Here is a 21,125-nt window from a genome sequence, read left to right on the forward strand (position 1 = left end):
CTCTCCTCCCTTACTATCCTGAAAGATCCTCTTTCAAGTTTCATCCTCTGTTTCTTGCTACTCAATATCAATCTCCTTTATGGATTCTTTTTCCTCCACTGTGTTCTTGTAATAGATGTTATAATAGATGTGTTACATCTATCCTCAGCTGCCTTATTGTGTATCTTGTCCCTGGTGATCTCACTCTTGCATAACTTCAACAATGAATGCTGATCAAGGCTATAATTACATCTTAGTCCTTTCTCCTGAATTTGAGACCCACTTTTCTAGCTACCTATTTCACCTTGCTATCCCACAGCCATCTGAAATCTAACATATTAAATGCCAAACTCATCACCTTTCTCCCACTCATGCCGCTACAGTATTATTTGTTTTATTCTCTCCATGAAGGCGTCATTGTACATCTGGTTGTCCAGTTGCAAAAACCTCCAAGTCCTTATCTAGGCCTCGAGGTCTCCCTTACCAATCTCTTGCCAAGTTCTAAATACTCCACAACTGAAAAAACTGTCAAATCTACTCTCTTACCCTCAACCTGAACCCCATCAGTGGGGTCCCTGTCTGTGTCTCTCCTGGATTATAACAGCAGCCTCTTTTCTTCACAATCTTTCTAAATTGCAGATCTATGATATTGCAGTTCTTCATAGGCTCCCCTTAACTTTCAAAATAACATCCAGATTCTTCATATGGCACACAATTCCCATCTAGATCTTGTCTCTGCCTGCCTCTCCATTCATACTGAGTACAACCTACAGTTTCTCAGACATGGCAACTCTCACAATCCTGTGCTTTTGTGCATGCTGATCTCTCTGACTGGAGCCCCTTATCTTCTACCTCTTTAACTGGCTACTCCTCACTCAGGCTTTAGGAGCCAGTTGAGGCTTTTACCCTTCTACAGTCTTTCCTGGCATTCACTTTCTGTGTTCCCTTATTCCAACCATTCAAAGCCCACAGTAGAACATTCCTTCAGAGGACTTATTGCTATGTATTACAACTGTCTATTTACCTGTCTATCTTGCCCTCTGTGAGCTCCTCAAGGGTTAGGCTTTTGTCTTATCTGTTCCCCCAGTGCGCAGGGTAGATAAGAAAAATGTTCCTTAAATAAACAAGTTAATGTGAAGCATGATGTAGAGAACTCAACAGAAATAAGAATTTGCTTTTGAATCTGTATAGATTGAAAAAAATGTATCCCATTATTTGTTTTTAAAGAATGACCAATTCCTAAACATCCAATAATTCACACACTGGAACACAGGAAGTAGAAAATGTTACATTCACAAGATTTAAAAAATCTAATGTAACATTTTTGCTCCTATTAACATTCAGTGAAACAGTGGTAAGAAAAGTGTCCTTCATAAATAACCCCCTGTAAGCTTTTGTCTTTTAAGATCATAAAGACTTAAATAAACATTAACCACCCCCAAATGGCTCTCCTAATAGGTGTTGTAGGCAGTTTATCACAGATGAATGATTTGAGGATCCACCTTCCTAAAACATTCCTCCAATGACCTTGCCTATTTACCTTGAGATCTATACCGTCAGTATTGCTTCACTGGGTTTAGTCACCAAAGCAGTTAAGACTACTTCTCAAGGGCTGCTGTTACAATATAGCAACTACCAAGGAAATAAGGTTATGCTCTGAAAGGCGGCCACCTTCTCTAGTCTCTCCCTTTAACACAAACATATTTGTAAGATCCAGTAGGAAGGGCCTATCAAAATTTTCCACAGAGGCATCTTAATCTCTGAGGGGAGAGAGCTCCTTCCACGGGCGATAAAGTGGTGATTGACTCAAGAGTAACTGGCCACAAGTAGGACAATTATTTATATCAAATTTTGTATCTCAGTCTTTAATATAGGCATGCTTATTTTTTAACACAAAATAATGTTTTTAATTACTTACCAGTTGAATTATCTATCTCATCACCAGACCTGCCCTTCTTTTCTCCCTCCAAAGCCCATCCCATTCTAAATTCCAGGAAGGTATGTTGTATTTATTCTAGGTGAAAAGAGGATATACAGATTTCACTACAAGGTGCAAGAGAAAATCATACTGGAAAGGACAGCACAGCTGGCATAAGAGTGGCAGTAGCAGGATTCCAAACATGTTAGACAACAGCACTTCATCTGGGAGAAACTTAAAAGCTTCACAAGGTAAGATATATTTTAATTTAAAACACTAAAAAGTAGTACCATCAATGAAAAGGAAATCTACTTCTAAGTGTACCAAAAAGGTTGTAGGGCAAATGAAGGAAATTTGCATTTGTTGAGATATAAACAGGAGTGTTCTATAAGAGGGGTATTAATTATTATGAATGACAAACTCTGCAAATACAAAATAGAACCCAAATCACTGGTTGCATAATTCAAAATTTACATGTAATAAAGTCAAGGCAACAGATTCAAGTCATGGCTTGTCAAATATTTACTTCACTAATATATAGCCATTGACCTTAGGCTGTAATCATATTCCAATTTATGAAATTGAGCCTGTAAAAAGTGAGAGGGCAAGTACTTAAAACATTTTAACTGTTTACTTCTCTATTTCCTCTACTAAACAGCCCTTATCTCTTTTTTTTTTTTCCCAACGTTTTTTATTTATTTTTGGGACAGAGAGAGACAGAGCATGAACGGGGGGAGGGGCAGAGAGAGAGGGAGACACAGAATCGGAAACAGGCTCCAGGCTCTGAGCTGTCAGCACAGAGCCCAACGCAGGGCTCGAACTCATGAACATTGAGATCATGACCTAAGTCGAAGTCGGATGCTCAACCGACTGAGCCACCCAGGCACCCCTTACATAAAACTTTAAAGGTGGTGTCTATCTGCAACAGCACCTACTAGGTAGCAGTAAACACATTCCAAGCTTAGAAAAGACATGGATTTTTTTTTATCATTGAAAAAAAAAAAAACATTTCAACTTACAGTGGGTTACAGAGTTACTATTTGGCTAAGGAAAGAAACATACATTAAAAGTAGACTTTAAAAAATATAAAAATTATTGCAAGAGGAATCAAGTTATTTGGAATGGTCTGAAAATTTGGTGAAATTAGCTTCCTAAAAGAAATAAACACCCAATCAATCTCCAACTTTCACAAAACCTATCTATACAAACAGACAAGCAGAAGTTACCTCCCATTATCCAGATCATAACACCAGACTTACAAAATCCTTAACCAACTTCTCTAAGCCTAATGGCAAATGTTCTGTTTTCCAGTTTGACCACAGGAAGGGCAACTTTCCAAGAGACCTATCTTCTCTTAGTAAGCATGCAGAATTAATAAAGTACTAGTGCCAACAAATAATTACCCACTACTAGCCTCCCTTTCCAGTCTCTGGATCCCAGTTGAGAATGAGGAGACAAGAAGGAAAAAACATCAAGCTTCTGCTGCTTAGATAGGGGATATGTGGTGCTTAAAATACACATTACCATAGGAATATTGTTAGAAGCGGTAGTTTATTATGGTAAAAATTGTTCAATCAGCATAACAGCAAATAAGAATGGGCTGAATGTTTTTTGTGTGAGCTGATCCTTGAAGCTAATCACCAAGTATTAATACTGCTTATACACAGACATATAAGCGGCAGTCCTAAATAACTGATATACAAACTAACTTCTGGAACAAACAGGAAACCTGTTAAGACACAGAAAAACTCATTTTAGAGATTAGTTTCACAGTGGTTTAACAATTCTTTTGGATGAGGAGCTTTAGAGTTGGTTTTACAAAATATCAGGGTTTCATAAAGTTTCAAAGAGAATTAGAAAGATTTAAAAGTTATTTACTGAACACTTGAAATGAGTCAGACTATAATGGTGCCAACTTTAGTGATAATGTAACAAGTCAGCTGATTATTTTAACATTAAGGGAGTAGGATAAGCGGCAACATTGTGTATTGAGTAACAACATGTGAACTGACTCTGAAAGAAAAAAAAATGTAACCCTTTACAGAATGTTTAAATCGGGTCCCCCTTATCACCTTTGTGCTAGACTATTCTGTCAAAGATAGGAATCTAAGGTATGAAAAACATTAGAAGAACAGTAAAATTGCAGAGTCTGGAAATCATAGCTACTGGTTTTTTTTTTTTCTGTGACATTTCTTTTAATGTGATATCAATAGTTTCGAGGAAAGATGTGGAAGACGAGTTTCAAACCAAAGTCACACAGATAGCTATAATATCTCAAAATGGAAATTCCATTAAGACAGGGATTTTTGGCTATTGCTTTTTGCCTCATCCCTTTGGCCCAGGATAGTGCTTGGGACTTAGCAGCTGCTCAGTATATACTTGTTGAATAAATCAACGAACAAAAAGTACAGTATCCCCCTATAAAGTTTAGAAATACTTAAAGTTTTAAAGATAAGTTTTGTTAATATAAAACAGTTTTGCTGTGAGAAAATATTTTATAAACATAGGATGTCCTTATAGATACAGATCAATTTTAATTGATCACAATTCTACCACTCAGAGATAAAAAGTCATTGTTAATATGATATACTTCTAGTTTTTTCTTATGCTTATTTTTACATAGTTGAAATTAAAAAAAAATTGCTTAAAATAGTCTAGCTAGGCTTCATTGTACAAATGGGCATTTTACAGGGGCGCCTGGGTGGCTCAGTTGGTTAAGCGTCCGACTTCAGCTCAGGTCACTTCAGCTCAGGTCACGATCTCGCGGTCCGTGAGTTCGAGCCCCGCGTCAGGCTCTGGGCTGATGGCTCAGAGCCTGGAGCCTGCTTCTGATTCTGTGTCTCCCACTCTCTCTGCCCCTCCCCCGTTCATGCTCTGTCTCTCTCTGTCTCAAAAATAAATAAAACGTTAAAAAAATTTTTTTAAAAAAACAAATGGGCATTTTACATTGCATTTGTACATAATATTTTTAGTGTAAGTCTTTTCCGATGTTATTGAAAGCAAGAATCTTCTTTATTTAATACTTTTTAAATGTTTACTCAAACATTCTGAAACACTTGAAAACAATTTTTAGGGACAAATCAGTTTTATATAAGGTACTTGTACTAGATTATTCTCTAGCCATTGGTACTGAATTTGTGATCTAGAGGCTGAATGCAAGACTATCCTATAGGAAACATTAGTATTATGTATGCTGTTTTGAGAGGAGACAGGATATGTTTCTAGTTCATTCATTTGTGTAACCACTCAACAAATATTTATTATGGGTTTACTATGGGTTATAGAGTTTATAATCTAATGAAGGGAAGGGAGACCGACATTAACTGATCAACAATTTAAACTCACAATTGTGATAAGTTGTAAATGTCAGGAATAAGAGGTATATGGTCAGATGTCTCTATATAATAAAAGAAGTTGGCCTAGACATTTCGGTAGTGGTGTGTGTGTGTGTGTGTGTGTGTGTGTGTGTGTGTGTATCAGAGAATTGGGAGCAGGTGGTGGGCTGGAAGTAATTTTATCTAACATTTATTGAGTAATTCACCAATGGTAATCAGGCCCTGTACTATGTTGTGTACTTTACACAGTGTATCTCATTTTCTCATTTAATAATCACAGTATCATATGAATCAGAGTGATTTGCCCCCATTTTACGGATAAAGAAATTGGGGCTCAGAGAGAAGTCAAATAAGTTATTTAGGATTATATTGCCAGTAAATAATGGCCTGGGAGGGTGAGCCAGACAATAAGCAGCAGGGTTTAAAGTCATATTATATGTCATATATTCCACTTTCCAGCATAATTGACATTTATACTGAAATGTAAAGGATTAGTAGATTAAGTTAATATAGCATGAGGGGTGGGGGTGGGGGAGAAGGGAAGAACATTCCTTGCAAACTGAGAGACATGAGTAAAGCTCTGAGATAGGAGGGACTACAGTGAATCAAAGAGGGAACAAAAACAGTTCAAAGCCAGTGAACTAAGCAGGAACACAGACTAAGGGGAAATATGGAGATGAGACGAAGAACAGACAGCACCTGGGCAATGAAAACCCTCATGGGCCACATCAAGGATGGTGACTTCAGTCCTAAATGTAATGAAAAGGCACAAGATGCTTTCACTGCTTTTATATGAAATTCAAAATTTTGAGGGGAAGAAAATTCACAAAGTTGGATTTAATGAAGGTACAGAAAGATGAATATTTGCTCATTTGGAAAATATTTCCTGGGACCTATTGTATCTGTGTCAATAAGTCTGAATACTTCGGGAACAAAAGTGGTGGCTTTTAAATACCTTTTAAAATAAACTCAAAAAAATAAAAAATAAAAGAAATCAAATGAAGATAAATTAAAAAGAGGATTCTATAAAGAGAGAGTACTAGAAAATGACTTTGGGCTAGGTTGCAACAGATGTAGCTGATATTTAATCAGTTGATATTTAATGCAGAGGCATATGGAGGCCCCAGGGATAAGCTAGAAGCAGAGAAAGTTGACAGCAATTTCACACATAGTAGTCCATGAATGATGATATCACAGAGTTATGAAAATGAAAACAGTAAACATACCATAGAGAATAAGCTGAAAAAAACTAGGCTATTCATCAGGCTTTGAGAGGTGAGGGCAGAGGGGAAGTCTCCAAGATATGGTCTTAAAATATCCTCCCTATAGGACAACAATTCTAATACAACAAGATTGTATGTTGTGTAGAAACTGCTACTTCAATGGATTTGACCGCTGAGTAATCTTTTGTGATCTCTGTTAACATGCAGATGTTGCGATATGCATTTATGCATTCATTCCAATCCCATAGGTTCAGTATGTTTTCACTTCCATTTTTCTGAGTTATTATGAATTATGGCAATAAAAATGCATTTCATCTAGAAGGTATTTTTTATAAATGATAAAGCCATATTTATTTATTTATTTATTCATTCATTTGAATATACATGGCAGCTTCCTTTGATAATATTTACTTATTTTTTAACCTTTTCTATTTATTTATTTATTTTTAATTTATATCCAAGTTAGTTAGCGTAAGTGCAATAATGATTACAGGAGTAGAAGCCACTGATTCATCCCCTACATATAACACCCAGTGCTCATCCCAACAAGTATCCTCCTTAATGCCCATTGCCCATTGAGCCCACACACCCCCCATAACCCCTCCAGAAACCCTCTTTGTTCTCTATATTTAAGAGTCTCTTATGTTTTGTCCCCTTCCCTGTTTTTTTTTTTTTTAACGTTTATTTATTTTTGAGACAGAAAGAGACAGAGCATGAACGGGGGAGGAGCAGAGAGAGAGGGAGACACAGAATCGGAAGCAGGCTCCAGGCTCTGGGCCATCAGCCCAGAGCCCGACGCGGGGCTCGAACTCACGGACCGTGAGATCGTGACCTGAGCTGAAGTCGGACGCTTAACCGACTGAGCCACCCAGGCGCCCCTCCCCTTCCCTGTTTTTATATTACTTTTGTTTCCCTTCTCTTATGTTCATCTGTTTTGTATCTTAAATTCCACATATGAGTAAGTCATATAGCTGTCTTTCTCTAATTTCGCTTACCATAATACACTCTAGTTCCATCCCCGTTGTTGTAAATAGCAAGATTTCATTCTTTTCATTCACTAATATTCCATTGTATTTATATACCACATCTTCTTTATCCATTCATCCATCGATGGACATTTCCATACTTTGGCTCTTGTTGATAGCACTGCTATAAACATGGGGGTGCATGTGCCCCTTCAAAACAGCACACCTGTATCCTTCAGATAAATACCTAGGTAGTGTAATTGCTGGGTCGTAGGGTAGTTCTATTTCTAATTTTTGAGGAACCTCCATATTGTTTTCCAGAGTGGCTGCACCAGTTTGCATTCCCACCAGCAGAGCAAAAGGGTTCTCCTTTCTCTGCATCCTCACCAACATCTGTCATTGCCTGAGTTGTTAATTTTAGCCATTCCGTCAGGTGTGAGGTGATATCTCATTGTGGTTTTGATTTGTATTTCCCTGATGATGAGCGATGTTGGACATTTTTTCATGGTCTGTTAGTCATCTGGATGTCTTCTTTGGAGAAGTGTCTATTCATGTCTTTTGCCCATTTATTTACTGGATTGTTTTCTGGGTGTTGAGTTTGATAAGTTCTTTATAAATTTTGGATACTAACCCTTTATCTGATATGTCATTTGCAAATATCTTCTCCATCTTTGCCTTTTAGTTGTGCTGATTGTTACCTTTGCCTCGCGGAAACTTTTTATCTTGATAGATTTTTGCTTTAGTTTCCCTTGCCTCTGGAGACATGTTCAGTAAGAAGTTGCTGCGGCCGAGGTCAATGATCTTTTTGCCTGCTTTCTCCTTGAGGATTTTGATGGCTTCCTGTCTTACACTGGAGGTCTTTCATACATTTTGAGTTTATTTTTTGTGTATAAGATAAGAAAAGGGTCCAGGTTCATTCTTCTGCATGTCGCTGTCCAGTTTTCTCAACACCATTTGCTGAAGAGACTGTCTTTATTCCATTGGATATTCTTTCCTGCTTTGTCAGAGATTCATTGGCCATATGTTTATGGGTCCATCTCTGGGTGCTCTATTCTGTTCCATTGATCTCAGTGTCTGTTTTTGTGCCAGTACCATACAGTCTTGATGATTATAGCTTTGTAATATATCTTGAAGTCCAGAATTGTGATGCCTCCAGACTTGGTTTTCTTTTTCAGGATTGCTTTGGCTATTCGGGGTCTTTTCTGGTTCCATACAGATTTTAGGATGGTTTGTTCTAGCTCTGTGAAGGATGCTGGTGTTATTTTGATAGGGATTGCATTGAATATGTAGATTACTTTGGGTAGTATTGACATTTTAACAATATTTGTTCTTCTGATCCATGAGCATGGAATATTTTTCATTTTTCTTTGTGTCTTCTTCAATTTCTTTCATAAGCTTTCTATAGTTTTCAGTGTATAGATTTTTCACCTCTTTGGTTAGGTTATTCCTAGGTATTTCATGGATTTTCATGCAGTTGTAAATGGGATCAATTCCTTGATTTCTCTTTCTGCTGCTTCATTATTGTTGTATAGAAAGGCAACCAATTTCTGTGCATTGATTTTATATCCTGTGACTTTGCTGAATTCATGGATCAGTTCTAGCAGTTTTTTGGTGGAATCTTTTGGGTTTTTCAGATAGAGTATCATGTTGTCTGCAAAGAGTGAAAGTCTGACTTCCTCCTTGCCGATTTGGATGCCTTTTGTATCTTTGTGTTGTCTGATGGCTGAAGCTAGGACTTCCAACACTATGTTGAATAACAGTGGTGAGAGTGGACATCCCCTGACCTTAGGGGGGAAAAGCTCTCAGTTTTTCCCCATGGAGGATGATATTAGCGGTGGGTCTTTCATATATGGCTTTTATGATCTTGAGGTATGATCCTTCTATCCCTACTTTCTTGAGGGTTTTTATCAAGCATTTTGTCAAATGCTTTCTCTGCATCTATTGAGAGGATCATGTGGTTCTTGTCCTTTCTTTTATTAACATGATGTATCATATTGATTGATTTGTGGATATTGAACCAGCCCTGTATCCCAGGTATAAATCGCACTTTATCATGGTGAATAATTCTTTTAATGTATTGTTGGATCCGGTTGGCTAGTATCTTGTTGAGGACTTTTGCATCCATGTTCATCAGGGAAATTGGTCTGTAGTTCTTTTTAGTGGGGTCTCTGTCTCGTTTTGGAATCAAGGTAATGCTGGCTTCATAGGAAGAGTTTGGAAGTTTTCTTTCCATTTCTATTTTTTGGAAAAGCATCAAAAGAATGGGTGTTAACTCTTCTTCAAATGTTTGGTAGAATTCCCCCCAAAAGCCATCAAGCTCTGGACTCTTGTTTTTTGGGAGATTTTTGATTACTAATTCAATTTCTTTACTGGTTATGCGTCTGTTCAAATTTTCTGTTTCTTCCTATTTCAGTTTTGATAGTTTATATGTTTCTAGGAAATTGTCCGTTTCTTCCAGATTGCTCAACTTATTGGCATATAATTGCTCATAATATTCTCTTATTATTTTTTGTATTTCTGCAGCATTGGTTGTGATCTCCCCTCTTTCATTTTTGATTTTATTTATTTGGGTCCTTTCCTATTGCTTTTTGATCAAACTGGCTAAGGGGTGTATGAATTTTGTTAATTCTTTCAAAGAACCAGCTCCTGGTTTCACTGATCTGTTCTATTTCTTTTATTTTTTATTTTTATTTTTTAAATTTTGATAGCATTGATTTCTGCTCCAATCTTTATTATTTCCCATCTTCTTCTGGCTTTGGGTTTTATTTGCTGTTCTTTTTTCCAGCTCTTCACGGTGTAAGATTAGGTTGTGTATCTGAGCCCTTTCATCATTCTTTAGGAAGGCCTGGATTCCTATATACTTCCCTCTTATTACCACCTTTGCTGAATCCCAGAGGTTTTGGGCTGTTGTGTTATCATTTTCATTGGCTTCTATGTACTTTTTAATTTCCTCTTTAACTTCTTGCTAAACCCATTTATTCTTTAGTAGGATGTTCTTTAATCTCCAAGTATTTGTTGTCTTTCCAGATTTTTTTCCTGTGGTGGATTTTGAGTTTCACAATGTTGTGGTCTGAAAATATGCAGATCTTGATCTTTTCGTACTTGTTGAGGGTTGATTTGTGTCCCAGTATGTGATCTATTCTGGAGAACGTTCCATGTGCACTCAAGAAGAATGTGTACTCCACTGCCTTAGGATGAAATGTTCTGAATATAACTGTTAAGTCCATCCAATCCACTGTGTCATTCAAAGCCATTGTTTCCTTGTTGATTTTTTGTTTAGATGATCTATCCGTTGCTGCTAAGTGGGGGTGTTGAAGTCCCCTACTATTATGGTGTTATTATCAATGAGTTTATGTTTGTGATTGATTTATATATTTGGGTGCTTCCACGTTGGGAGCAGAATGTTAATAATTGTTAGATCTTCTTGGTGGATATATCCCTTAATTATGATAGAATGCCCTTCTTCATCTCTTGATACAGTCTTTATTTTAAAGTCTAGATTGTCTGATAGAAGTATGGCTAATCCAGCTTTCTTTTGTTGACCATTAGGATGACAGATGGTTCTCCATCCCCTTACTTTCAATCTGAAGGTGTCTTTAGATCTAAAGTGGGTCTCTTATAAACAGCATATAGATGGATCTTGTTTTCTTATCCATTCTGTTGCCCTGTATCTTTTGATTGGAGCGTTTAGTCCACTGACGTTTAGAGCGAGTACTGAAATATAAGAATTTATTGCCACTGTATTGCCTGTGGAGTTACAGTTTCTGGTGGTGTTCTCTGGTCCTTTCTAGTCTTTGTTGCTTTTGGTCTCTTTTTGTTTTGTTTCATCTTTTCTCCCCTCAGAGAGTCCCCCTTAAATTTTCTTGCAGGACTGGTTTCGTGGTCACAAACTCCTTTAATTTTTGTCTATCTGGGAAACTCTTTATCTCTCCTTCTATTTTGAATGACAGCCTTGCTGGATAAAGAATTCTTAGCTGCATATTTTTCTGATTCATCACGTTGAATATATTCTGCCACTCCTTTCTGGTCTGCCAAGTGTCTGTGGATAGGTCTGTTGTGAACCTGATCAGTCTTTCCTTATATGTTAAGGACTTTTTTCCCTTGCTGCTTTCATAATTCTTTCCTTAGCTGTGTATTTTGTAAATTTGACTATGATATGCCATGTTCATGGTCGGTTTTTGTTGAATCTAATGGGAATTCTCTGTGCTTCTTGGATTTTGATGTCTGTGTCTTTCCCCAGGTTAGGAAAGTTTTCTGCTATGATTTGCTCACATAAACCTTCTCCCCCTTTTTCTCTCTTCATCTTCTGGGAGTACTATGATTTGGATGTTATTCCTTTTTAATGAGTCACTGAGTTCTCTAATTCTTATATGCTATTTTGTCTTAGTTTCCCTTTTTCTGCTACATTATTCTCCAAAATTTTGTCTTCTATTTTAAAATCTAGATTATCTTCTGCTGATTCACTTCTTTCCTTCATCCATCCTTGCTGCCGTGGCATTCATTCAAGTCTGCATCTGTTATAGCATTTTTAATTTTGCCCTAATTAGATTTTACTTCTTTTATCTCTGCAGAAAGGGATTCTATGTTTTTTTTCAACCCCAGCTAGTATTCTTATTATTGTGATTCTAAATTCTAGTTCAGACATCTTCCTTTTATCTGTGTTAAGTCCCTGGCTGTCATTTCTTTCTGTTCTTTCTTTGGGGTGAACTCCTTCATTTTGTCATTTTGGGGGAAGAAAAAGAATAAAATTAAAATTAAAAAATTAAAAACAACACAAATAAAATAAAGGAAGCTAGATCCTTGGTGTGTTTTGGTCTGGTGTTTGAAAGCAGCTTGATAGAATAGAGAAAATGGGAACGAAAAGGAAAAAAGTAAGAAAATGTGTAAAAAATTTTAAAAATGTACACAATAGAATAAACTGAAGACAGTAAAATAGAATTAAAAATTTACAAAAAAGTAAAAAATACAGTAAAAATTAAAAAAACAAAAGAAAAATAATTTTTTTTCTTTCTGTATCCAAGAATAAGAAAAAAAGAAAAAAAATAGGTGGAAGAGTAAACAGTGAAATCCAAATGAAATTACATCCAATTTCCCTAGAAGTCTAACAATTATGAAGCACTTTATAGTCTATATACTAAGTAGGCGGAGAGACTTTTGGTGGACCTCTAGGGCCTGAGCGTGGTTGGTGCAATTGGATAGGGCTTGGTGTAATGGCTCCATTCTCCACTAGGTGGCATTGCTTAGCTTACTGGGATGGATCATTGTGGCACACAGGCATGTTTATGCGCATGCTGGGGAGGGGTGAAAATGTTATCACCCAGCTTCCCAGTCTCTGGCCCCAGAACTCTGTGCTCTCACCAACCAGCAATTAAGCACACCTTCTTTGTCTCCAGCTTCTATTGACTCCCCCCTTCTACACTGTCAGTGTCCAAGTTGTCAGCCTGCCAGGCGGCACCTCCCTCCTGAATTATATCTCATATGGAACTGTGCTTCCAAACTCCTTGCTTCTGAGAGCCCCTCAGCTTAGACCTGCTCTGACTCTCTAGGGGAGGTCTTGCCAGGCAATGCCTGGATGCTGGCTTGCCCCCAGGAACATTTGTGAAGTCTCACTGCTGCAGGGGTTCAGAGGTTGTGGCTGGGTGCCTGTTTGTCCCAGAAAAAGTTCGTGCAATCGTGTGGCAGATGTTCAGAGATTATGGCAAAACATAACACACAGCTGGTACCAGATTTCACTGCACCCTGGCATCTTTGTTCCAATACCAGCAAACACGGCTGTTCTCCAGGCCCACTGAAACCTGTGCCTGTAGGTAGGCTGTGAGGCCTCTACCAAATGCCCTCCTCGCAGGGGAACCACTTTTCCCCATGTGGCCATGAACCCCTCAGATCTCACTGCCTGCTCCTGGGGATTCACCCTTCCCACCTTCCGACTCTGCTCTCCCCTGTTTATAGAGTCCTAATGGTATTGAAACCCTTTCTCCTTTCTCCCTTTCTTGTTCGGTCTCTTTGGGTGTTTCCACTCTTTCTCTCCAGCTACTTTTGGGGGAGTGCTTTTCCTGCACTCTTCCCCCTTTCTCTGTCCCCTCTCTGCAAAACCAGCTCCCTACCTTCCACAGCTTTTCTCTCTGCTGGTTCACCTCTATGTACCATGTACCTGCTGAGTTCTGTGGCTCAAGTTACACAGATTGTTGGGTTAATCCTCAAATCAATTTTCTAGGTATGCAAAATGGTTTGGTGCTGATCTAGCTGCAGTTCAGGGATGAAAGAAGCAGAGAACTTTCATGCTGCTCCGCCATCTTGGCCCCTCCCCTCTAAAAGGTATTTTCTAAAGCAACTGAATTCTACGATCAATCATCTATACAGTATAGTTACATCATATCTAATTTCTTTCAATTTTCAGTTTTCTTAAGTTACTTTCACTGAAATAAATTCTTTGCCCATATATCTTACAATGAAGACTCAATTCATCTGTCATGTTTTTGTCCATATCAAATTTTATCATTCATGTCAAATTATAGATTCTACCACTGTGAGTTTTCTTTTGTGGCCATTATTTATACCAAGTCTAATTTTCTCAAATGTGACAAGAACACTGCTTTTCTTTTGTTGGTAAACTTACTTTGTACAGTTTTAGTAGTTTTCATCTTTATTTTGGGATTATCTCTTGTCCCAGTTTTCCCTTGTCAATTTTCCCATTTTTAATGTTACCAGCAAGATGTTTCTTTTCTTTTCTCTTAGGTTTTTTTGGGGGGTGGGGTATGTGTGGGGAGGGGTGTGTGTCCTGACTAAAACTCCATGAACACAATTCTAAGTTATTCTCAATTTAACTTTCTATTATTTATATCAATGATGAACCACAAATTCACCTAAATATAGAACTAAGACTAACTCTGGCAATTTTGCTCATGGAATAGAATTTAAATGTCATAAATATTAAGAATATAAAATAATTTGACTAAAAAGAAATTGAGAGGTAGTTCATTAATTTTCTCAGTTTAATAGAGTATAGTCTAAATTTCAAACATATACAAATTTTAAAATATTTTTTATATCTGATTTTTATAATCCTTTAAAAATACAATTAAAGCATTCTGTTAGAGATCTATGGTAAATACTATTTTTGTTCTAAGCAGAAGTATTGAATAAAAAGATTTGGAAGAACAGTGATTTTACATCAATTTACATGAAGTATATCCTGACCTATCCATGAAGAACTATCACTTTAAAATTTTCTTCTACTATTATGAAGTTGACCTTGCACGTTTGGTAGCAATTTTATTTATAACTTATCTATTTTTGTCTTTTGATTTTTCTTACTGATTTTTAAGAGCTTTTAATGCATTAATATATTTTTTTCATACATAATTCAACTTTTGTTTCCAATTTGTGGTTTATATTTTAATTTTATTTTTTTGATGTATTTAATTTTTAAGCAATTAAAATCATCCTTTCTGTTAAAAATTTCTTCTCTTATCTTTACGTGTAAAGGACCCTCCCTAATTAGAGGTCAAATTATATACCAGTTATATTTGTTAGTGTGGCACAAGTGTAAACTGCATTATTTTCCCCAAGAAGTAAAAGAGCTTTTCCAGCACATTTATGGAACAAACCCCCTTTCCCAATGGGATATGTTTTTGATGCTTTAGGTACTGATCCTCACTTCTACCTGCCCATGGCTAAGTGGTGCATTTCCTCTTCAGGCTTATTTTCTGCAGAGAAAAACCTCCTTCCAACCTGGTCTCTGGGTGAAAAGAGTGAGAGTAGGATATTTCTGGTCTTAATTTCCCTTTAATTTATTCTTTGCATCCAACTCTCTCTTCCTCTCCAATCCTTCTTGGATTCTACTCTCATGTTTTCAAGTTGTACAGTATTTTTCAGAAATGTAATTAAATTAAAATGTATTGACTATGGGGGCCGCCTGGCTGGCTCAGTCTATAGAGCATGCAACTGTTGATCTCAGGGTTGTGAGTTCAAGCCCCATGTTGGGCATAAAGCTTACTTTTTAAAAAAGTATTAACTATGTATTAGCATTGGAAGAACCAATATTGTGAAAATGTTGATATTACCCAAAACAATGTACAGATTTAATGCAATTCCCATCAAAATACCAACATTTTCCACAGAACTAGAACAAATACTACCAAAGTTCGTATAGAACCACAAAAGACTCTGAACAGCCAGAGCAATCTTGACAAAGAACAACAAAGCTGGAGGTATCAAATCCCAGATTTTAAGGTATATTCCAAGGCTGTAGAAATAAAAAAAATGTGGTACTGGCATAAAGACAGACACATAGATCCATGGAACAGAACAGAGAGCCCAGAAATAAATCCAATGGTTTATTGGTCAGTTAATGGTCATGGTCAATTGATTGTCAGTTAATCTATAGGAAAGAAGGCAAGAATATATATACAATGGGGAAAAGACAGTTTCTTCAACAAATAGCGCTGGGAAAACAGGACAGCAACAAGCAAAAGAATGAAACTGGACCACTTTCTTTCACCATAAACAAAAGTAAACTCAAAATGGATCAGAGACCTAAATGCGAGCCCTGAAACCATACAACTCTTAGAAGAAAACATGGGCAGTAATTTCTTTGATCTCAGATGTAGAAACATTTTTCTAGATATGTCTCCTTAGGCAAGGGAAACAAAAACAAAATTAAACTATTGGGACTACACCAAAATAAAAAGCTTTTGCATAACAAAGGAAACCATCAATAAAACAAGGCAATGTACTGAATGGGAGAATATTTGCAAATGATAATATCCCGTAAGGGGTTAGTATCCAAAACATACAAAGAACTTGCACAATACAACACCAAAATAAAAACAAACAAACAAACAAAAACAGAACCCACAAATAATCCAATTAAAAATGGGCAGAAGACCTGAACAGACATTTTTCCAAAGAAGACATGGAAAAGGCCAACAGACACGTGAAAAGAAGCTCAACATCACTCATTATTAGGGAAATGCAAATCAAAACCACAATGAGATATCACTTCACCCTGTCATAATGGCTAAAAACAAAAAGACAAGACATAACAAGTGTTGGTGAGGATGTGGAGAAAGAGGAACCTTTGTGCACTATTGGTGGGGATACCAATTGGTATAACCACTTTGGAAAACAGTATGACGTTTCCTCAAAAAATTAAAAATAGAATTACCATATGATCCAGTAATTCCACTACTGGGTATTTACCCAAAGAAAATGAAAACACTAATTTGAAAAAATACATGCAACCCTCTGTTTATTGGAGTATTATTTATAATGATAATAATGATAATAATGATAATAATGGAAGCAACCCATGTCTATTCACAGATAAATGGATAAAGAAGATGTGGTGTGTGTATGTATGTATCTATATTTATATATATGTATATATATAATGAAATATTACTCAACCACAAAAAAGAATGAAATGCTGCCATTTGCAACAACATGGATGGAACTGGAGAGTATAATGCTAAGTGAAAGAAGTCAAATATTGTATGTAGAATTTAAGAAATAAACAAAAGAAAAAAGATACCAAAAAACCCCATAATAATAATACAGAGAACAAACTGGTGATCGCCAAAGAGGAAGTGGGTGGTGGTGGTGGGGAATGGGTGAAATAAAGGGTATCAAGAGCACATCTATCATGATAAGCACTGAGTAACGTATGGAATTGTTTGACCAATGGGTTGTATACCTGAAGCTAGTGTGCCACTGTGTTTAATTATACTTCAATAAAAAGTAAATACATTTAAAAAATAAAAATAAATAAAAATGTTTTAAATGTATTAACTACTGAAAAAATACATGGGAGAAAATATGGTTAGTCCAAATAACAATCTGGTTCTCAAAAATTTCATAATCATCAGAAAGGAAAAGATCACCAAGTGAAATTGTGCCTGGAAGAGATTTCAAATTTTCCAAAAATTTTGTAAGTTACTGCATGTGATATATAGTAGACCCTCAGTAAATGTTGGTTGTAGGGAAAATATATCTTTTTAGGTCTGAAAATATAGACATTGAGCATAGTTTCAAGTTTCTGAATTTTTATGGTCAGAATATTTTGTGCAAACAAATATAAAAGAATACAGAGAAATAACCTAAAATTTCCTTATAATAAACTACATTATGATTTATAAATAAGTAAACTTCAGGTTTTTTCTGGTAGCTAGCCACTGGTAAGAGCTTATCCTGAACAACTAGTGGAATCACTACATTTAAAACTTTAAAAAAATTTTTTCAGGGTCCTCTTACTCACACTTTTATTGATTAAATCTTCTAGAAAGTTATTGTTAACTCTAATAATAGGCAATACAGGCAAACTAAAAGTAGTTATAGTCATCAAATTCCCTGGTAGTGGCAGACAAAGGAAGGACCTTTTCAGGCCTGCCCAAACTCCATTTTTCACCCTCTTCTCCCCTGCCTGTCTCTACAACAGAAGCTGTAAAAGGTAAACACTTGATTTCCCAGCTTCCCTCTCAATTGAGAGGCCATACTACACAGCTCTGGCCAATGAGACACAAACAGGAGTGTATTAGCACTTTTTCCTTTCCTTCTTAATGACAGGAACATATTTGTGATGTGTATAAGGAACCTCCAAGATGGCTCTGGTGATCCTTGCCTGCTGTTAGTCAAACCTTTGTGAAGTCCTCTCCCAACTGCATCAGTGTGTGTGACCAATAGAATATGGAAAAAGTGATGATATCTCACCTCCAAGACTAGGTTATAAAAGACTAACAGCCCTCCACCCCCTGACCATTTGCCCTGGGAAAAGCCCACTGCCAGGTCATAAGCAGCCCTAAGAAGACATCCATGTGGTGAGGAACTGAGGCCCCCTGCCAATAGTCATGTGACTTAGCTTGGAAGCAGGTCTCTAGCTCACCCTAGCCTTCATTGGACTACAGTCCCAGTTGTTATCTTGAATGCAGCATCATGAGAGACCCTGAGCCAGAACCTCCCTGCTAAACTATTCTCAATTCTCAACCCTCAGAAAGCATGTAAGATAATAAATGTTCATTGTCTTAAGCTCATATGTTTTGGGGTAGTTTGTTATGCAGCAATAGATAACAAGGTGCTATGCCTTAAGGTATAACACCCATTTGGTGATCTCCAGGATAAGAACCACATTCTAAAGATGGTGGAGGTCATTATTGACATAGCTGAGCATCAGTTCTGGACTACCTACAGTAGGATTTCTCTTGTAATGGGAAACTTCTATCTTTTTAAGCCACGTAATCAAGTTTTCTGTTATTTGCAGCCAAACACATTCCTAACTGACATACTCAATTCCCAAAACCCAATTTCAGTTTCCAAAGAAACTGAAATTTCTTTTATTCAAAGATCTGCCTCTGCTCAGAAGTTCCTATTTCTCCTATCTTCTAGAACCCAGCTGTTCATTTCCTGCTACAGAAAAAATACCCAGGTTGTCCTGTAGGCATTCCTGGTATTGAAAGGCAAGGGCTAAGATGATCCCTTTCATTCAGCAAGCAATCACAATTCTTTTAGTAGAAAGCCTACTTCTTAAAAGAGGTTTCCCTTTGAGTATCCTTTTAAAAAATGCATTTGGCTATACAATGAAATACAAAAGAATTCAGGAATGGATTATGAACTGGATTATATGATCTACAGGAAAATGGGTTTCTCTTGATGATACTTTATCATATGGATTCTTGGAACATGTTTCAGCCAAAAAACAGAAACTGGCTGTCTCTACCCTGAATGAAATGCAGAAAAAGTAAGCTTCAGTTCCAAAAAAATGTCTCCTACAATCTTCACGCCCCCCCCCCTTAATTGCAAATCTCTCTCTAGATGCCAAAAGATGCCAGAACTGTAACACATAACAGAAGGAAAGTTTCATCTGGCATAGAAGTAAAAGTAATTTAGATCCAGTGACCTTGCTTTGTTTTTTCATTCCAAGTGTACAACTGCTCAGAGATAGAGGCAACACAGCCCCAGAAGAGGAAGAAAAATTACAGGAAATCCTGACCTACGTTTGTCCAAAATCATCAAACAATCTGGGTAACTGGTATTCACTCATATGATAGCTTTTAAGTTGTCAGCAATTCTTGGCAAATATAAGAATAGAAAGTAACTTTAGCAACTCTGAGCTCTAAAAGGCTTAGTTTTCTCATGGGTCTCTTGTCCTTAGTAAAAAGTAAAGGGGGGGTGGTGGAAAGGATCTATGAAAGGAAATTTAGTCAGAAAGTAAACCTTCTGCTCTAAGAGATAACATGATCCAAGATACCAGGCATATTATATTTGAGGAAACATTAAGATAGGGTTTTCCAAAAAAATTATGTAAACTTCAAATATATAAAATTTATAGATAATGACATCTTAACATTAAACCAACCCAAGGAAGCCATTTCTTAAAATTTAATTTTAGAAAAACTGCATTTTAACTTTGAGATACAAAAAAACATTCTGGGGTCTTTGAAGGCAGCTGCAGCATACTCCTAAATTCTAATGGTAGCTTAGTCACAGTCAGGCAGGCACAAAATGATATTTTGCAGAAACGTGAGAGTTGCTGTTCCAATGATGAGGAGATTTACTTTTAAAGCGTATTCATTGCATATGTTCAGAACCAATATGACATGGATTGATAAATCTGGAACAGCAACTTGATTCTAAAACATAGCCACTTCCATAATAGCTACATATAAAAAAGCAGACCAGGCAGGCAAAATTTACAATACTATTCCCATCTCACAGAGACCCACACAGCACTCCTTATACTTAGAGAAGCTGTCATATTTATGCACAATTTTGCTTTTAATCTGTAGAATTTAGGATTAACTTCAGTTCTAATTTTTATCTCTCTTTCACTGCCCCCATCGACCCTCCTAACAACTGACAATAACATATTGTTCTAAAATGTTACTTATGATAATATTCCTGAGACTTTTCTGTATTTGACTGTGTCTTCCATTCACAGGAAGACAGGCCTAGACTGTAACAATGAAAGTGAACTCCACCAGAGGCAAGACAATGTGAGTCAACCCAGGGACTTCCCCTTTGCTATACTGTGGTCCTCTTTGACCTACTCTGGTTCTTTACAAATCACTCCCTTCGTTCTCAGCCTGAAAGCACCAACACTAGGCCTCTGTTGAGCACTGTGCATTCATGAACAATAACAACACGCACATACATTTGTATTAAGAAGTAAGCATCGTGTAATCTGCAGAGAAAGCCACACCACTAAAGAAAACATTAACAAAGGATAATTTGTTGTTTTTCCTGAAATAGATTCTAGAACACTTAAAAGGGGACTTTTAAGAGAAGTATTATAAGAAATGCTGTAACAGCATTTTTGTTTATTTTTATTATTTATTTATTTTTTTAATGTTTATCTTTGAGAGTAAGAGAGAGACAGAAAGTCAGCAGGGAAGGGGCAGAGAGATAGGGAGACACAGAATCCGAAACAGGCTCCAGGCTCCAAGCTCCAGGCTCCAGCACAGAGCCTGATGTGGGCCTCAAACCCACAAGCCATGAGATCATGACCTGAGCCGAAGTCAGACATTTAACTGAGCCACCCAGACACCCCTGTAATAGCATTTTTAAACTAAAAGCTTCATATATGCATTCCCGATCCATATAGCCCATCTTTTGCCTAAAGAGTCTGTTTATAAAACTTTACAATTTCTAATTACGATGGGAGAGATCTAACCTGCCAAGTCATATGTCCAATGGGAGAAGATATTTACTGCCT

The 21,125-nt window shown here is 36.9% G+C and overlaps 1 protein-coding gene and 1 long non-coding RNA gene across 3 annotated transcripts in view; one reads left to right on the forward strand and one right to left on the reverse strand.

Annotated features, from left to right (window-relative positions):
• LOC125938780 (uncharacterized) overlaps positions 1 to 19,492 on the forward strand; it is a 34,092-nt gene extending 14,600 nt beyond the window's left edge. Inside the window, exons 2-3 of the long non-coding RNA XR_007462811.1 lie at positions 1,998 to 2,148; positions 19,335 to 19,492. This is a non-coding gene — a long non-coding RNA (uncharacterized LOC125938780). The remainder of the gene's footprint in view (positions 1 to 1,997; positions 2,149 to 19,334) is intronic.
• SESN1 (sestrin 1) overlaps positions 1 to 21,125 on the reverse strand; it is a 115,640-nt gene that overhangs the window by 62,406 nt on the left and 32,109 nt on the right. The window lies entirely within an intron of this gene.

Source organism: Panthera uncia (genome assembly GCF_023721935.1).
Source record: "Panthera uncia isolate 11264 chromosome B2 unlocalized genomic scaffold, Puncia_PCG_1.0 HiC_scaffold_24, whole genome shotgun sequence".
Classification (NCBI taxonomy): Eukaryota; Metazoa; Chordata; class Mammalia; order Carnivora; family Felidae; genus Panthera; species Panthera uncia.